This window comes from Globicephala melas, chromosome 1 (assembly GCF_963455315.2).
Source record: "Globicephala melas chromosome 1, mGloMel1.2, whole genome shotgun sequence".
In the NCBI taxonomy this organism is placed as follows: domain Eukaryota; kingdom Metazoa; phylum Chordata; class Mammalia; order Artiodactyla; family Delphinidae; genus Globicephala; species Globicephala melas.
This window is the reverse complement of record NC_083314.1, coordinates 117,088,799-117,108,691: the sequence shown is the minus strand read 5'-3', so window position 1 is coordinate 117,108,691 and position 19,893 is coordinate 117,088,799. Positions and strand designations below refer to the sequence as shown.

At 36.3% G+C, this 19,893-nt stretch overlaps 1 long non-coding RNA gene across 1 annotated transcript in view; it reads left to right on the top strand.

Annotated features, from left to right (window-relative positions):
- Window positions 1-19,893, top strand: part of LOC132593807 (uncharacterized) — a 128,941-nt gene that overhangs the window by 89,754 nt on the left and 19,294 nt on the right. The window contains exon 2 of the long non-coding RNA XR_009559665.1: window positions 15,138-15,318. This is a non-coding gene — a long non-coding RNA (uncharacterized lncRNA). The remainder of the gene's footprint in view (window positions 1-15,137; window positions 15,319-19,893) is intronic.

Sequence of the window (19,893 nt, the reverse complement as noted above, 5' to 3'; positions counted from 1 at the left end):
GGAAGATCCCACATGCCGCGGAGTGGCTGGGCCCGTGAGCCATGGCCGCTGAGCCTGCGCGTCTGGAGACTGTGCTCCGCAACGGGAGAGGCCATAACAGTGAGAAGCCTGCGTACCCCCCGCAAAAAAAAAAAAAAAACCTGGATATGCTGAAAGTTCAGATACAACACAAAATTTCATGCCCCAGAAAAGTCATTGTACATATGCAGAATTTCACGGAAGACATTCTCTTGAAATTTAAGAACATTCATAAACTAAGCACCAATGATTTCATAGGTGAGCCCCTGTTAGCTAACCAGTCTCTGTTCTTATTGCTCTCTAAATGAAATCTTATTCCAGCTTAAGTTTTGGTAAGAAAAGAGGATTCTGCAAGTTGCTTCTACTTTTTTAATTACTTGAGAATTATCGTCTGTTTTAATTTAGCAGTAAGGAAGAAACACCAATTGGAGGCCTATATGATTCAAGAGGTAGGACGATGCTGTTACCTGCCTCCAGCATTTAAAATGCTTATACAATCACTCGGCCAAAGTTTAAAATTGAAGAAGCCTGTACCCACTGGATGCATAAGGACAATAAATAGCGATTCTACCCCTTTTAATAGATATATATCAATCGGCCAATTAATAATTGAACACCTATTATGCTTATACCACTGTCCTGTTCATTTTGAGAGTCTTTATGAGAGTGATTTCTGAGAATTTTTTTTTAACCAACTTCAGGAAACATCTTAGTTGTCCATGAAGTAATTAAGTAGCATCATTTTCAGCTACCTGCTCAAACTGACTGTGCATTAGTGGATTGTCTGTTTAGGGGAATAAAACCCACATAATTTTGTCCCAGTTTTAACTTCTAAATTTAAAATAAAAATAAACTCAAATATATATTATGCTTAAATCTCTATAAACATCCCCCCCTCGAAAATAACCACTCATTCAACCATAGAGAAGAAATAATAAAATAACCAGGCTTTCTCTCTAAAGGATTAAGAACAGATTTTTTTTTTTTTTTTTTTTTTTTTGCAATTCCAATAGCAGTAAACTAAACAGATACAAACAGGTAACAAAAGACTTAGTACATGACACAGTTCTTTTCAAAACAGGTAATCAAACTAGTCTATCCTTCTTCTTTCTCAAATACCAGTGAAATCTAGCCTCCTTTTTTAACTAAATGAGAAGACGACTATCTCCCTATACCATAGGGTTATGGTAGGATCCTCACTGTTTTTCTTAGCCTGGTGCTTTTCCCATTGAGTGTGTCATCCACAAACAAGACTACACAGAGTCTTTGGGAAATTGAGGTCAGGAGGGAATATGCCACTCTGCCTGCCAGGCTCCCTAATATGTTATTCACCTGCTGGGTACAGAATTTTTTCTCCAGAGTTCAACAAAGATAGTGCTTCCTTGATTAATCACATACGAGTTCCTGCACTCAAGGGTCAATGGGTGATGATTCCTTGATACACAGCAAGAGAATCCACCATATAAAGGTGATATTACTGCTGCCATCAACCCTCTGGTGTACATTGTTCTAATCTACAGGTTCTAACCACAGCCAACTTGTTTTAATAAGACTGTAGAAAGGGACTCTGAAACTACAAAAACTACTGTAAAAAGTAAAAAATTTCCTCTTAAACTCCCTATCTCCCTTTGAAACAAAATGATAACTCAGTTTTAAGTCACTCTTGTTTTCTCCATTTTCTTCAGGCTGCTCAGTTTTATTCTTCATATCTTTCCATGAAATGGTGTTGTCCATAGAGCATGCCTACTCACACAGCTTGTACCACGTCCCCAGAATGCAACCGGTCTTTATGTGATCTACTCATCACCTCTACCCCCAAAGAGTCTTGTCAAAGGCCAGTGACTTTCATTTATTCATTTGAAAAATATTTACTAACTATCCCACTCTATGCTGAATACATTTCTAGGTGGCACTCATTTTTCAACCATTTTTTAAAATGTGTAATAAAAATTGTGACATGTATAAGATAAGAAGGTTCATTCAGTTGAGGGAAAATCTAAACAACAGGTCTCATCTGTTCAGAGGAATCTGGGAAGAGATGTTCTTGGTAACAAGCAATTAATTCCAGAATAATAGCAATAGAAAATAAAGAATCTAATGGAATTTGCATGACACTTTTCTTTAATGATAATACCTCCTGTTCTCATATCAAAAGTGATGTTATCATCAAGGAGTTCAATAAGTGGTACTCTTGAAAAGAAAAAATGGACTTAAAATTAAATGTTTCCAGAAAAAAAAAATGTTTACATATATGTTTGAAGTTTATGTCTTTTTGTATTTTGGTAACTTATCTACGGCTCCTTCCTAAGATGACAGAGATTGTAGATAGAGAAAGTCCAGGTCTTTGGTTTTCATCAGAAGATCTGATTAAAGTATCTTATTTGGTAGTTAATAATTGATGGATAGACCTCATGTCCTGTTAGCTCACTAGAGCACAGTGAAGCTTATGGCCCCCAGAATCAGACAACAGAATATCAACCCTTTTACCACCACCTACTAGATCTATGATTTTAGACAAATTACAGCAACTTTTGGGACCTACTATTATCTAGGTGGAGAATTAGACCTCTTCTTCCTTTTCCTTCATTTCTTCCTCTGACTCTTCCATTAAAATATCATCCTCTCTCTACTCTCTCTCTCTTCTCACTCATGGGCACTCTCACTAATTCCCTCTAATGGACAGATATGTGACATCTTCCTATTTTAATTTTATTCTAATAGACTAGTAGACAAACCAAGATTACTATAAAATACTTTTAGACTTGTGTAATATCTGAATTGAAGGTAAACATGGCTTTTAGCAAAGATTCTAAAAGTGCATGTTAATATTCTACACAATTTTCAGACATTCTTCAATAGTGTTGAGACTTCAATATGTGTTCTAAATCATTCACTGTCTTCTCAGCATAGATATTACTTTGTTAGTTTATACCACAGAGTACACAAATAGCACTGAATTTTATGATGGTTCAGTAACAAGCCCAAAAGCATATACAAATATTTTCTAAGGAACGCCTGGTCTGTGATGGGGAGCATGCACAGTCAAAACTAAATTTCACTGAGATATTTTCACTTAACACCACAAGAAAATTGGAAGACTGAAGTCTTCTTTTGGCATTTGCCCATGTTTTGTTTTGTTTTGTTTTGTTTTGCGGTACGCGGGCCTCTCACGGTTGTGGCCTCACCCGTTGCGGAGCACAGGCTCCAGACGCGCAGGCTCAGTGGCCGTGGCTCACGGGCCCAGCTGCTCCGCGGCATGTGGGATCTTCCCGGACCGGGGCACGAACCCGTGTCCCCTGCATCGGCAGGCGGACTCTCAACCACTGCGCCATCAGGGAAGCCCTATATATAACACTTTTATTTCATTTCTTTTTAAAATCCAATCAACTGTTACCTCATGAAATGCTATAAAACTTTTGTCATCTTGAAAAAGATTATAATTAATCTGAGGTTATAAACACATTTAATCTATTAGTAGAAAAATTTTCCATCTTTACTGTAATTATCTTGAAAAAGTTTGAGATGAGACTTTAAAAAATTTTTACCCATACATTAAACAATTTTGAATATTGCTCACTTTTACAGAGCACAGACCAAAAGGAAATACACTCTCAGCTGCAGTATAAAAGATTTAGGCTAGAGAGAAATGGCCTCTGGTAGTTTTTACATCATGGAATTTTTTTTTATCAGTGGAAATCACAGACCTTCTGTGTTAAGGGCTTCACAACAGAATTTTCACCTTTCAAATACAAGTTAGGTTTAACACTGTTTTGAGATAAGGTGTGAACTGAGTGACACCCTAGTGTCTTTTGATCCCTCACCTTGAAGGACTGCACGGGACCATAATAGCACCAATCTTGAGTGGAGAAGTGGAGCCAATTTTGCTAAAACATCTGAAATATACTCTTCCTAAATAGTAACACCTGGTCATACAGACCATCCCAAGGAGTCTTTGTTCCCAGGAGATTCCCCAACCCAGTTTTTTGCTACCCAAGAGGCTTAGATAATACAGCTGGGGTCAGAGAAACACAGCCATGGGTCCAGCCTCTGGGCTGTTCTTTAAATAGAATTGCTTCTCTGACTCTCCTTACTCTCAAGTTTTGAATACAATGCAATTTCAACCATTCCTATCTACATTTTTCTGTTAATTAAAAATAACAAACTACATTGTTGTCTGAGAGGAGTTACACTCTCTGTGGCAGATGACACCAGAGCTTGAAAATCACTGACTTTGGGGAAAGAAACTGTGCTCCCCAATCAGCAACATCTGTGATATGAAAAGGGGACTCTAGAGGTTAAGACCAATTTAAGCTTGTCAGTCTCTAGGCAAATGTCGTGGAATCTTGAGAAACGGCTTGTGGTGAGGGCTGTGTGAAATGGAAATCAGCTCAATCTACCTTCTGGTTTGGATTGTTGAGCTCCAAACACTGGGATTTTTACATTTTTATTTATTTATTATTGTTTTGTTGGGTTTGGTTTTGGTTACATTTGGTGTAAGCTCCTTATTCCTCGTCTGGTGTCACGTGAAGAAATGTGCACTTCTGTGAGATGTATTTTCCTCCCTTTTCAAGAAATCTTCATGGAAGAGAAGTTCATTGCTACCATCTGTACTTGGTTTAAGAGAGCTTTGATTAATAAGGACCACCCTATTGTACCCTGGTTTGACATGTGGAAATATTTGTAATTCGTTCCTGGTGAGAGAGATTTCAGAAAGGACCTGGTTTGACTTTCAAACCCACGTTGCCAATGAAAAGCAGCCTCCTGAATCTGGAGCTCAGTTGGAACAAGCAAAGGTGTTTCATCCTCCCCTTACCCCTCCCGCAAATACCAACACCTGTTAGAAATGAGGTTGAAACGATCCTGTTGGAACTGGAGGACAGAGTCCCAATTCCAGCCTGAAAGAGGCTCTGATGTATGGCATATAATGAGAGCTGGAGACTGCCCACTGCTACACATAATTATCATTCAGATCATGAAAGAAAACGAAATGATTCAAGCAGATAACAGCTGTTTTTATTCTGCTTTTTAAAGATTCTCTTAAACAACCTGATCTCATTGTTTTTATTTAAGGGTGAACACCCAATTGTAAACATAGGAGAGATGCATTCTCATGATGTCAGTAATAAAAGCATGTATAAAGCAGCATGTGTATTCTGGAAAGCTAACTAACCATTAAAGCCAAGAAACATAGTCTGGCACAAATCTTATTATGTGTCCAAGAGGACTTGATGGTATGCACATAAAAAAATGTAATGAAACAGTGGGAAGGAAAAGAGATGGGAGGGGAAGGAGCCAGAGAGTTGGGGGTGCACAGTTTTATATCTATGAGATGTTAGCAAAATTAGAGAGAGGCAAAGCTGCCAAGATTATCTGAGAAAAGGGTGAGCATAGCAGTAGAAATGCAAGAGGTTTGGTTGCTGTTTCTCTTTATATTATATTACAAAATCGCCTCTTTGCATTTTGACCTGTTAGTTATAGATAAAGAAGCTGCTACACAAGTCACACACAGGAAAAAGGAAGAGGCCCAGTCTTCTTTTTATCAGGACTTCAGATCTCATTTGGGGCGAGGTACATCTATTGTGTTTGTAATTGCTGTGATCATTATCATAGGCGTTCAGCGTAGCTTGCTTGAGGAATTCAGCACCACATACTGCTCATCAGAATTTTATAAAAATAAAATTGTTTGTAAAGGAATTTGGACAGAGTAAACCTTATACAAAGCCAGTGTAATCAATATTCATCATCATTTTTGATTTTTGCAAAAATATAGCAAAAAAAATAGGCAATCTGTCCTAGATAACTGTATGATGACAATGCTCATTTTTATAGTTTTCTTCTTATTTCACCACAATAGTGAAATATATTTCACTATTATAGTAAAATAAGATACATATTTATATATATTTATAATATATATAAATTTATATATGTATATTTGTATATATTTCATCCTTTATGAAATGGGTCATATGTATTAAAGTAGAAAAAAATTATTCACTTACTCAACTTGATAATAAAATTTTTTGTCTCTGAGGAAAGCACATATATATATATATATATATATATATATATACACATACATAAATATATGTAAAGTTTACACCTAATGTTGGTTTATGACCCACATAAACATTAAACAGAAAGATGAGTTCAACAAGCAATTTAAAACTGGGAATCTGCTGTTCATGGGCTTAAACTCATGCTTTAAAAAAAAAGTAGAATGCATAAAAATGTCAGCTCCATAGATTTGCTGATAAAAAATTCCTGTTTACCTGTGCATAGAATACTACTGCCCCCAAGGGTGTGCAATTTTACAAAGGCAAATTAATCTCTTACCTGCCCAATACTCAAACTATAATGTATTTCAAAATTGAACAATATAAACCACTAAATATGAGATTGTTTTAGCTAGCCCTGCTAAAGGAAAACTAAAATGAATGGTTTGAGGCCCTAAATTATAGCTGGATTTTCTGCCCTTAGAGATTCATTACTTTATGTGGAAGGGGCCAATGAAATAAAGTAGCAACATCTTGTACCATTATATGACTTTCTATTTCTTTGAATCAAGTAGCAAATGACGGGGAGGCTTAACGCTATTTTGAAATGGCATTCCCAGCTCTACCAGGAACAATGTTCAGATTGAACTGCAAAAAATGTTCATCAGTATAAAAAATGCTGATTCCATGGGCTTGTGTTTAAATATACCAGTAGTGTGCATGCATGCACACACACGTGCACACACACACAAAGTGATCATTCCTAATGACTTAAACTAATATTCTCTAAAATTCTATTCATTATGGACTATGGCTCCGTTAGTTTTCCAGGTTGTGAATTATCTGGACAAATCTCTGTTCTTTTTCTTTTCTCCTAAGTACCAGGGTAGGATCATTCTCCTGCTCACTGGTGTATCCACAATTCAAATACAAGTACAAATAAAAGGAGATTATAAAGAAGACACCCGCCACCCTGGAGAGAAATACAAAAGAACACAGATTTATATTGACTAGCAGGTCTAGATATCTGAGGAATAAATGGTTTTACGCAACTGACCAAATAAGTATTTTGAATCTGCAAATATATCCTGAAACACAGGAGTTGCGTAGGTTAGGCAGCTGCATAGATTAGGGCAGGCCCAGGGTATAGCTCTGAAATTCAGAGGATTGTTTCTATTTATGGCACATTAGGTAGCCGCATGGCTATGAAACATGAATTTGGATGCCAAATAAAAAACAAGTCTGAAGGCTGAGTGCCGAGTGACTTTAAACATCTGTGAAGTGAAAATATGCCTGAACCAATGCATGCTACTGTGCTGAAAACAATTACTGTAACTGATCATTTTCTTGCTTTAGATAAAGTATATCTCTTCTCATGGGAGCAGGTGTACTGATGGCTTTGTGAATCGTCATTCATCAAATCACAGATGGACAAATACACCCCTTTTTTGGTAAATCCACACAAAATCACAACTCCTTAACATCTCAGAGAAGAAAACCTGTAATTTGTTACCGAGGAAGGATAAATTTCACCTTCCCACTTCTCCAGGATTTGTAGTAGTAATCCAAAATCAAGTGAGCAGAGACACTTTGAAAAGCTGCCCCTTTACCCCCTGCCTCTGGGATATTAATGACTACAAGATGTTGAATGCATATTTGAGCAGTAAGAAGAATCTGCTTCCCAAAGGGAAAAAAACTGGGAACAGACTAAGAGGAACAATAAGTTAGTGGACAGGTCTAAAAAGCTCTGAACATCAGCACGTCCCAAAGCTTAGTGACAAAGCTTAGGCTATTGCAGGATCTCTACATCAAAGTCAGCACAAACATATTCTTTCATTATGACTTTTAGAACATGACTTACTTTTTCACAAACAGATATTTTTCTTACATTGGATTTATCACATGATGCTAATAATAAGCATTCTGCCATTGTCTTTTTTGTCCTCGCCATAAAATGTTTTACGAGGTAGCTTAAAAAAAAAAAAGTAAAGAATTAGAGCGGAGGGGAGATTTGTATTTGAGACCAAGCATTGAATTTGGGGTTCTCTTTAAAGGATGAGGTAGAACAAAAATGGCCTGCTTTCAAAATGCTTATTTGATTTTGAAGAGCACTCTTGCCTAGGTGCCATCTTTCCTTCCTTTACTTTTCCTTCATTTGTCTCACTTTTCCTCCACATACCCATGATGCAGATTAGCACAGGCCTCCAAGCCCCAGTCATCAAAGGAATTAGGTCAGACCCAGAAGAAATCAGGTTGAAGGCAAGAAAGAAAAAATTTAATTAAATAGAAGCTATGGTAGCCTGGAACTTCCATACTCCTTCAGGCAGACTAAGGTGCCCTGGCCTTAGAAGTAACAGTATTAAGTAATTGACATGTGTGGAAAAAAGCAGAAAAGATGTTTGTGACACCAAAGATCTTAATAGTATTAGCAACATGATGTATAAGCTGAATTTATTTAAAGCTAACCTGTATATGCTTGGGTAGGCTGGGTTCTCAATCTTAAAGCAATATTTGCAATTAAAAGTAATTCCAGAAAAGATCTAGTGCAATATCTGTCTTTCTATAATTTATGTTTTTTTAAAAAGCTGTTTTGTATTTGTATTCCACCTGAGATTATTGGTATTTTAAAGTCTATAATATCTATCTACAGGAAATTCATTAACATGTTAGCATGTTTAATGCTTATTTACTCAAATAGCATTCATTATATGATCTGCTTTTGTGTTATTCTAAAGAAAAAAAAGAAAGAGATTTTGAGCTTCCCTGGTGGTGCACTTGTTGAGAATCTTCCTGCCAGTGCAGGGGACACGGGTTCGAGCCCTGGTCTGGGAAGATGCTGCATGCCGTGGAGCAACTGAGCCCATGCACCACAACTGCTGAGCCTGTGCTCTAGAGCCCGCGAGCCACAACTACTGAAGCCCCTGCGCCTAGAGCCCATGCCCCACAACAAGAGAAGCCACCGCAATGAGCAGTCCGTGCACCGTAACGAAGGGTGGCCCCCGCTCACCACAACCAGAGAAAAGCCTGCGCGCAGCAACAAAGATCCAATGCAGCCGAAAAATAAAATAATAAAATAAATGTAAAAAAAAAAACAAAAAAAAGAAAGATTTTATTTAAAATGCCATGCTTAGTTTATTCTCCAGATGACCATTCTAGTTAGCATTATTACTGCATCCAAAATGATTGGAGGAGTAATTCGAATTCAACCTATCACATTATCCAAGGGCATTCTATGAATAGCTGCAACCCAGAGCAAGTTCTGGCAAAGACACAAAGGCAGCCATTCAGAGTCAGCAATAACATTCAAGAGTGTTTTCCAGAGGTAGTGAATGCAGATGAGAATATTTATATGTTATCTCTCAAACTGTAGGAAGTATTTTGGGAAAGATATTTTTCACAATCCTTAGATTAGTCATTACATATTTTCTAAGCATTTTAAAGGGTTTTTTTTTGGATGATGGAACAAATTTATACACGTCATCCCATTTAATCCTCCCAGACTCCCGTGATGGATATGTTGGTGTCATTAGTAGCACCATGAGTGATAAAAAACCGAGGCACATGCATTAAGCTACATGACCAAGACTTCAGAGTTGGAAGGTGACAGCGACAAAATCTGAGCTCAGGACATCTAACTGAAGCGCTAGTGACTTCTCTATCTTGTGGCAAGCAGTTTTAAGTTTCAAAAAAGGTTAAATCTCTTTAACTTCTGAATGTAGTAAATCTCAGTTTCTGATAGCTCTTATACATCCCTTAAACCTGTTTATTATTATCATCACTATTCTTATCAATAAGTAAATTTTAACAAAGGAAAAAATATTATCCTAGCTAGCATATATTAAAAGATTATTTTATGCCAGATATACATAACTCTTTCATGTATAAATTAATTTAATAGTCACTATGAGATATAATATTATTTGCAAATATTTTCTCCCATTCAGTAGGGGGTTATCTTTTCCTTTTGTCAGTGGTTTCCTTTGATGTGCAAAAGTTTCTAAGTTTAATTAGGTTCTGTTTGTTTATTGGTGTTAGAGAATGTTCTAATTTCATTCTTTTACATGTAGCTGTCCAGTTTTCCCAGCACCACTTATTGAAGGGACTGTCTTTTCTCCATTGTACATTCTTGCCTCCTTAGTCATAGATTAATTGACCATAAGTGTGTGGGTTTATTTCTGAACTCTCTATCCTGTTCCATTGACCTGTGTCTATTTTTGTGCCAGTACCATACTGTTTTGATTACTGTAGCTTTGTAGTATAGTCTGAAGTCAGGGACTGTGATTCTTCCAGTTCTATTCTTCTTCCTCAAGATTGTTTAGGCTATTTGGGATCTTTTGTGTTTCCATACAAATTTTAAAATTACTTGTTCTCGCTATCTTCAGAAAGAACACAAATAACAAATGTTGGCAATGATGTAGAAAAAAGGGGATACTTGTACACTGTTGGTGGGAATGTAAATTGGTGCAACCACTGTGGAAAACAATATGGAGGTTTCTCAAAAACCTAAAAATAGAACTACCATATGACCCAACAATTCCACTCCTGGGTATATATATGAAAAAAACAAAAACAAAAAAAACACTAATCTGAAAAGATACATACATGCCAATGTTTATAGCAGCATTATTTACAATTGCCAAGATACGGAAGCAACCTAAGTGACCATCAAAAAATGAGTGGATAAAGATGTGATATGTATCTACAATGGAATACTACTGAGCCATTTAAAAAAAATGGCCATTTACAGCAACATGGATGGACTGGAGGGCTTTATGCTAAGTGAAATAAGTCAGAAAGAGAAAGACAAATACTGTGTGATATCACTTATATGTGAATCTTAAAAAATACAACAATAACACCATACACAAAAATAAACTCAAAATGGATGAAAGACCTAAATGTAAGGCCAGAAACTATCAAACTCTTAGAGGAAAACATAGGCAGAACACTCTATGACATAAATCACAGCAAGATCCTTTCTGACCCACCTCCTAGAGTAATGGAAATAAGAACAAAAATAAACAAATGGGACCTAATGAAACTTCAAAGCTTTTGCACAGCAAAGGAAACCATAAACAAGACCAAAAGACAACCCTCAGAATGGGAGAAAATATTTGCAAATGAAGCAACCGACAAAGGATTAATCTCCAAAATTTACAAGCAGCTCATGCAGCTCAATAACAAAAAAACAAACAATCCAATCCAAAAATGGGCAGAAGACCTAAATAGACATTTCTCCAAAGAAAATATGCAGACTGCCAACAAACACATGAAAGAATGCTCAACATCATTAATCATTAGACAAATGCAAATCAAAACTACAATGAGATATCATCTCACACCAGTCAGAATGGCCATCATCAAAAAATCTAGAAACAATCAATGCTGGAGAGGGTGTCGAGAAAAGGGAACACTCTTGCACTGCTGGTGGGAATGTGAATTGGTTCAGCCACTATGGAGAACAGTATGGAGTTTCCTTAAAAAACTACAAATAGAACTACCATATGACCCAGCAATCCCACTACTAGGCATATACCCTGAGAAAACCAAAATTCAAAAAGAGTCATGTACCAAAATGTTCATTGCAGCTCTATTTACAATAGCCCGGAGATGGAAACAACCTAAGTGCCCATCATCGGATGAATGGATAAAGAAGATGTGGCACATATATACAATGGAATATTACTCAGCCATAAAAAGAAACGAAATTGAGCTATTTGTAATGAGGTGGATAGACCTAGAGTCTGTCATACAGAGTGAAGTAAGTCAGAAAGAAAAAGACAAATACCGTATGCTAACACATATATACGGAATTTAAGAAAAAAAAAATGTCATGAAGAACCTAGGGGTAAGGCAGGAATAAAGACGCAGACCTACTAGAGAACGGACTTGAGGTTATGGGGAGGGGGAAGGGTGAGCTGTGACAGGGCGAGAGAGAGTCATGGACATATACACACTAACAAACGTAGTAAGGTAGATAGCTAGTGGGAAGCAGCCGCATAGCACAGGGAGATCAGCTCGGTGCTTTGTGACCGCCTGGAGGGGTGGGATAGGGAAGGTGGGAGGGAGGGAGACACAAGAGGGAAGACATATGGGAACATATGTATATGTATAACTGATTCACTTTGTTATAAAGCAGAAACTAACACACCATTGTAAAGCAATTATACCCCAATAAAGATGTTAAAAAAATTAATTAATTAAATAAATAAATAATACAACAAACTAGTGAATATAACAAAAAAGAAGCAGACTCACAGATATGGAGAACAAACTAGTGGTTACCAGTGGGGGTGAGGGACAATATAGGAGTGTGGGCGGGAGAGATACAAACCATTGGGTGCAAGATAAGCTCAAAGATATATTGCACAACATGGGGAATATAGCCAATATTTTGTAATAACTGTACATGGAAAGTAAGCTATAAAATTTTAATTAAAAAAAAAAGAGATATAATATTATCCCCAATTTGAATAAAGGAAAATTGAGTCAGAGAGATGTTGAGTAATTTCCTCCAAGTAATTGAGTAATTTCCTCCTGCTATAAAGGAGAAGAGCCAGGATTTAGAAGTCTGGTTCTAGAGCCAGTACATGTAATCACTAAACTCTATTGCCTTCCCAGGTCTTTTTTTTTTTTTTTTTTTTTGCATTACGCGGGCCTCTCACTGTTGTGGCCTCTCCCGTTGCGGAGCACAGGCTCCGGACGCGAAAGCTCAGCGGCCATGGCTCACGGGCCTAGCCTCTCCGCGTCATGTGGGATCTTCCTGGACTGGGGCACGAACCCATATCCCCTGCATCGGTAGGGGGACTCAACCACTGCGCCACCAGGGAAGCCCCCAGGTCATTTTTAATTGAGTCATTGTGTCCTGTTATGTGTAAAGGGATAGAATTTTGTTAAATGACTATATTGTGAACATAAAAGAATACCAGTTATTAAGGATACATTCTGCATACATCATGCCTTTCATCTAAAATTCCTTTCCTCTTCATCATCTACCTAATTTTTCTTACTTGTCTTTTAAAATTCAACTTTAATGTTAGCCTTCCCAGACCCACCAGTCTGATTTAGAAGCCCTTCTATCCTCACTGGGTAGTGCTATCCTAGCATCTATCACAATGTGTAGTATTGATATACTTAACTTTCTCTTCAACTGAACTCTAAGCTCCTTGAGGGAAGGGACTCTGTTTTCTATGTCTTTATATCACAAGTAATGGTGCTTGTCATGCAGCCGGTACCCAAAACAGGTTGGATTTATGAATGGATGAAAAAATAAAATTATGTGTAAATACTTTGTTGGTATAGATGGATGACTGGATGAAGGTTGATTGATGGGTGGAAAGATGGAAATATAAGAAATTAAGTGACATATACATATAGGAAATGTATGAGTCAGTCCAGTGTATGTGCTAGCTTTAAATGGACAGAGCTTCTTGGACATATTTATAAAAAAAAAAAAAGATACTTTTTTTAACTGACTCATTTTCCTACTTTATCTTTAAATACCATTCTTTCTTCTATTGTTTCCCTTTAATAGACATTAATGGTGACTCGCAAGTTAGTGATAAATTTGCTCTTGGAAATTTTCTCTACTTTTTTGTTATATATACATCAAAGCTTTGACTTTACTCCTCTAAATTGTATATCCTGGATGCCTTTGGATAGAGGCACTGTATTACACTCCCCAGCTGAAGCCCTCCTTTCCATCCACCATTTGCCTGGCAGGTGCTACTTGAAGCTTTGGCCTCTGTTACCCCTACTAGATTTAGCAATGAAAGCAGCATGAAATCTTAAACTTACCGCCAAGTGTGAATCTTCTACTTCAGAACAGATATATCATCCTGGTCCTAACAAAGAACAGAACACATAATATTCCCAATACCTTAATAGTATGCCACTCCAAACATCAAATTATATTTACCTACCTGGCAGAACAAGAAAAATAATGGTTTCCTCATTAATAACCACAACGTTGTAAGAAAACATTAATTTCACCTAAAAAAAGACATGGAAACTGCATGCTACCATCATGGATGCTTTTGTGATACCATTTATGAATATAATACTCTGTTAAGAATGTAATTACTGAAGAGACGTTTTGCCATAAAAGATTTTGGGTTGTTTATAATCAGAGAAAAATTATCCACTCCTTTGAGAGTTGCATTAGACAATTACTAGTCAAAGCTTAAAAATATAAAAGCAAGTAAAGATTGGCCTTTTACTTAAAGTCAGTAGTTCACTGATTTTTGTCAAGAAAAATCATACGCTAGACTTTTTTACACTATCAGACAGCTTCTCATTTGTGATGTAATAGACTATTTTCCACAGTGGTATAATTTATCCATTCATTATTTTATCATGTATTTATAGAGAGCCCACCATTTGTCAGGCACTATATATTTTCTGACTAGCGGTTAAATATCTTTTTTCTCTCTTACTGGGTTTCTGCCTCCAATATAAACTAGCCAGGCAAAATATCCAAACAAAATAAAATTGGGAGCAAAATATACATGTGTGAGTATATTTTAACTGACAACCATAGCAGTCTCTCAGCTTACATAGTGCTAAATACTAGAGATTTGAGTCAGCTAAAGAATATGTAAATTCAGATTGTTGTTGGTTGCTACTGAATGGCATGCCATCTTCTGGTATGTTAAATAGAAAACATGCAAATTCTCCATTTGACTCTTGTTTTAATTTGTCTTAGTCAAATACGTGTTTATAAAATTTAAGTGCTGCATATTATGGGAGTATGTATATGTGTATATGTTTATGTATATATGTGTATAAAAATTAACATAGTATACATATATTTAACTATGATGTTGTGTTTGCTGCAAAAGTGTACCAAACCTATTTAGCAAGGTGGGGGGGTGGAATGGAGCCTCTAAGCCACAAAATGTAAGAAGTTTGTGAAAGTGGCCTGAAGACCTATCAATCAATATACAAAACGCAATTTTTAAAGGCTACCAACACAACTTTTAAAAACCAAATTGAAAATTACAAGTTGGAAAGTGTTTGTGGGTTATCAAAATATTCTTTAGATCTAGCTCACTCTGTACTGTCTCATATTCTTGCAAGTCCCATGGGATGCTTCTTAAACACATTTCACCTTTCTTTCTTCAGTTTCAGGGTAGAAAGGGTCCCTTTAACTCCTGGAGACAGTAAATCACAGATTGTGTGGTGGTTCTCAGAAGATACTTAAAGGACTGAATTGGATGCTCTACATAGCACCCTTGCCAAAAGAGTTCGGAAATGACTTCCAGCTTCCCACAGTAATAAAATGGCACTGTTTGGCATCTTTAAGGTAATAAAAGTGAATTTTTTCCATTCTAGTAAATGAGAAGAGAGGCCTGGTTGTTTTAAAAACTGATTAAAATTCATGTGTTTTCCTCAAATTATAGAGCGTGATATGAGCACACTTACACGTGAACTTCAGACCACCTCAGAGTGTTATTATATCCAGTTCTCTGAGGGAAACAGGATGTGCCGGTAGGTGGGTGGAAGGGAGCCTGGGAAGGATCCATCAGGTGCTGTGAATACAGAGGACAGGATTCAATAGATGGCACTCTTCCCTCTGAGTCAGCGGTGAACGAATTCAGAGTGTGATTTTGGAGGATATTATTTTGCTTGAAAGAAAAGTTTTGGAAGTTCGTAAGTGGATCTGGCACTGTTAAACAGCTGCTGAGTCTAATCGCAGACTCCGGCTGTATTTTGGTGATGGGAAAAGCTCAAGAAAACAGGTTTTGTGTCTTTAAGAAAGAGGCTTATGTAAGGCATTATCGTCATTTGTATACAAGACATTTTAAAATTCAGTTTCACTCTCCTCACCATTTCAGAGGAAAATCTTTTGTCTTTCCTACTTGACTCAAAGAGTCTAGGAGGAAGTTTGATCATCTTCCGTTTCCCATCTGGTTATTCATAAGGCACCTGCATCTCTTGTGATTTCTCCTAGACTACACAATGCTACCAACTGACAACAAACATTTTATAAAGGAAGACCACCTTTCATAAAAGGCACCTGAACATTAGAAGCTTGCCAGCCAAAGGCATGGGATATAGCTTTCTATCCTTATTTCAACTGTACCAACAGTAGAAATTATAGTTGTCTTAAGCAGAAAACACAAGATGGATACTTTTTATTTATAGTCTAACCCACATTTGTCTTTGTTTATATGCTGCAATTAGAAGGCTATTACAAACAAATTTGTAGTAGCATGGAAGAATTTTTAATGACTTGCTGATTTCAGTTATTGCCAAATACCTTCATCTACCCGTCATATTTCTAATTAAGAGACACCAGTGTGTGTGTTTATATAATCTCTTTGTTAAAATTACACAAAAGTGGCCTCAGTAGTTAGGGGCTAGTCCATTAATTAAACAGACAAAACTATTAAAGAGGTTAAACAGATTATTACAAAAGGAGCAGGATATAGACACACCCAGTTTAACAATAATGGGGAAGGAGGTGTCCCTAACAAAGATAGAAGGGGAAAGGGAAATATTACCGCTGCTCTTAATAATGGTCTATAAACAATAGAGTACATGTTTATTAAGCCTATGACAGCTTGCTTCAACAAAGAGAGAATTAGATGTAAGTGCTAATGCCTTTTGCTCACAAATACTCCCAATGAGTATAACCCAACTCAGAGCATCTGACTTTGGTAGGTAACCATCTGTGATTAAAAGGAAAATGCTTCCTTCTGGGCTTGCGCTGAAATACCAACGGAGACATCTTTCCTGCAACTAGTCCTTGACCTTCACCTTCAAGTACGTATTTACCTGTTAAATTATGTGGTCTCCATGCAGACTCATGAGATAGGTTTATGAAAGAAAGATATAGTCCCTGATATACTACTGTCATCCACAAAATATGACACAACATGTTTATAGATCTAGATTTGCCCTTATCCCTTTGTAATATAATTAGGCCATTTCTCTCAATATTTTGAATTATCAGTTTCCATGGTCAGGGACCATACCTTATTTACCTATATTTAACTATACCTATACCTATATTTATTTTAACTATACCATACCTATATTTAACTGTAAACAGAGTGGTCAATGAGTAAATATTTGCCAAATGAGTACATGCATAAACATGTAAAACTGAGTTTCTCATTGTTCTCGTTGCTAAAACGGAAGTAATCTTACCTTCAGCAAATATGTAAGGATAAGAACATTCATATTCTTGATTTTAAGTGTTATAATTTTATCCCTAAATACAGAACTGTAATGTGCTTAACCTAAACAATCAACTACTTAAAAATATCAAAAGTTTGGGGCTTCCCTGGTGGCGCAGTGGTTGAGAGTTCGCGTGCCGATGCAGGGGACACGGGTTCGTGCCCCGGTCCGGGAAGATCCCACATGCTGCGGAGCGGCTGGGCCCGTGAGCCATGGCCGCTGGGCCTGCGCATCCGGAGCCTGTGCTCCACAACGGGAGAGGCCACAACAGTAAGAGGCCCGCATACCGCAAAAAAAAAAAAATATATATATATATATATATACACACATATATATATATGTATATATATATATAAAGTTTAAAAAAGTAATGGCTAGCAAATTCATCTCTCTCTCTTATATTAGGGACTTGCTAAAGAGTTTATGATTATCTTTAAGCTTGCTCCTTCCTTGTTACCTTCTCTGTAACTTAAATTATTTATCTTCTATGTTCCAAGTATCATATACATATAGTAGATAAAATAATGTTTCCTTTGAAAAGTCCTCATTGTGATCTCCTATTCTAACATGTATATTTTGTATCTAAATGATATTTGTCTCTGTTATGGATGAAATTCCATTTATCTATTCATTTAATATACATTGGATGAAAGCTACCATGTAGAAGATAATCTACAAACCCAAGAATGCAACAGAAAATATTTAACTTCTCTTTATTCCATGTGTTTCAGAGTTAATCTCACCCCACTGGTTTACTCTGATTTGGCCAGTAATTCTAAGTCATCATATAGGCTAAAGATTTGCCTTTAAGAGAGTAATTCTGAAAGTTGTCCACACTAAAGATGCATCTGTGACTATGTATGTAGTAAAACAGGTTCTGAATTTCATTTCCCTGGATTCAGGCTCAGTAGATCTGGCAGAGAGCCCAGGAATCAGCAGCATTTCTAACAAGCTTCACAGGTAATTCTCAGGGAGGTGGTTCTCAGAACATGCACTAAGGATCGCTGCCTTAAGAATTAAAGAGATTTTTCTTTTCATGCCATGTTTTATTCTAAGTATAACAAACATCTTCTTTTATTTCCTTGTTTCTTTTTCCTATAAAATACAATTTAAATTGTCCTGAATTGCATTTTATCATTACATGTTGTGCATTACATGTTGTGACCATGAGGAATATTGTAGGATTTTTTGTTGTTGTTTTTCCTCTAAAAGGTGTAGGGATAAATGAGGAGTGTTAAATGTGATTTTTTAAAAACTCACATTTTGATGATAAGAAAAAAATGCTTTAATTGCCACTATTTGATTCTAAAATGGTAATTCATTAAGATGAAAGCCATGGATTTTTAGTCATTAACTTTGACTATTATTTTACAAAATTATTCAGAAGTTTCCACTTGGTGCTTTTCTTTAATTTTATTATTATTATTTTTTTTATCTAGTTTTCCCTTAAAATATTCCATTAGGTCCCAGTATGACTTTTTCCTGTGATTTAGAATCGTGTAAGTAAGAGAAGTGAATCTATTTTCCTTCCTATATCAATAATACCTTACTTCAACCTCTTTGAGTGGATTATTTTTCTCTACAAGACCTTTAGTATTATGGTATCATGCCATGGGATGTGAACAGTGACATTATTTAAGGTCACAGGGTAGATAGAAAAACTGTGACTAGCTTCTACTTGTTGTGTTAGAGTCTACCATTCTCTCACAGAAATGTTGGCTTGTTATTTCATAATTTGAGTTACAGACATGGTTTTCTTCTAAGGTTGATAGGTCATTTCTTTAAAAAGATTTGATACATTTTTAACCTTTTCTAATTTGAATATTGTCATTGTGTGATCTGGTGATTTTTTTTTTTTAAGATAAGTCAATGGTCCCTAGGCTACATTAGGAAATTTCCATTGATATTAACCCTAACAGCCACCTCGAGTCAAATGTGGCATTATTTAGAGACTTTCTTTGTATGACAATATCACATTTACTTTTATTTTTCCCCTTTAAAAAGTATTTTAAGAAGCTCACTTGGAAACAGCTCATAATAATAGACAATTGTGAAATGTTTAGTTTCATTGAGTGCTCTAACCACATTCATATAATATGAATAATCTAGCTCACTGAACACTGAAATCTATTCTGGCCATTTGTGAAAATGTAGTGTCCAACAAGAGCTAACCAAGAAATATGCCAAGGCTAATCAAAAGAGAATGAACCAGAATAACTCCCCCTCTAAAAACAAACTAAAAAAGAATAGATTTTTACTTTAAAAGTTTAAAAGGCTAAATAAATTTGAAACACCATTTTAAAATACATACTTCCACATGATAGTATGCCCTGGGGCCTGGAAACAGTTATAATAAAATGTTGTGGAGAAAGCCCCCCACTGTTTCTGTGGTGGCATTTCTGCCATGGTTCAAATTAGAACTCTCATAAATCTTGGAATTGAGCAAATAGGGAAATAAAAATCTCATAAAATACCTGTCTGTATTCAGGCTGAAAGGATGAATTTAGGTAGTATTCCAAATCAAACTTTCTAACTTGTTGAGGCTGATACATTTACACTTGCTTTCCAATTCGTGGCAACTTATCTAAACGGTTCCAAGTGAAAATAAAATGTACACTTTGATCATTCCTTTTTAAATGAAATCATGATAATTTTGGCCCAATTCCCTACATTAATGTATCCATTCCTTCACATG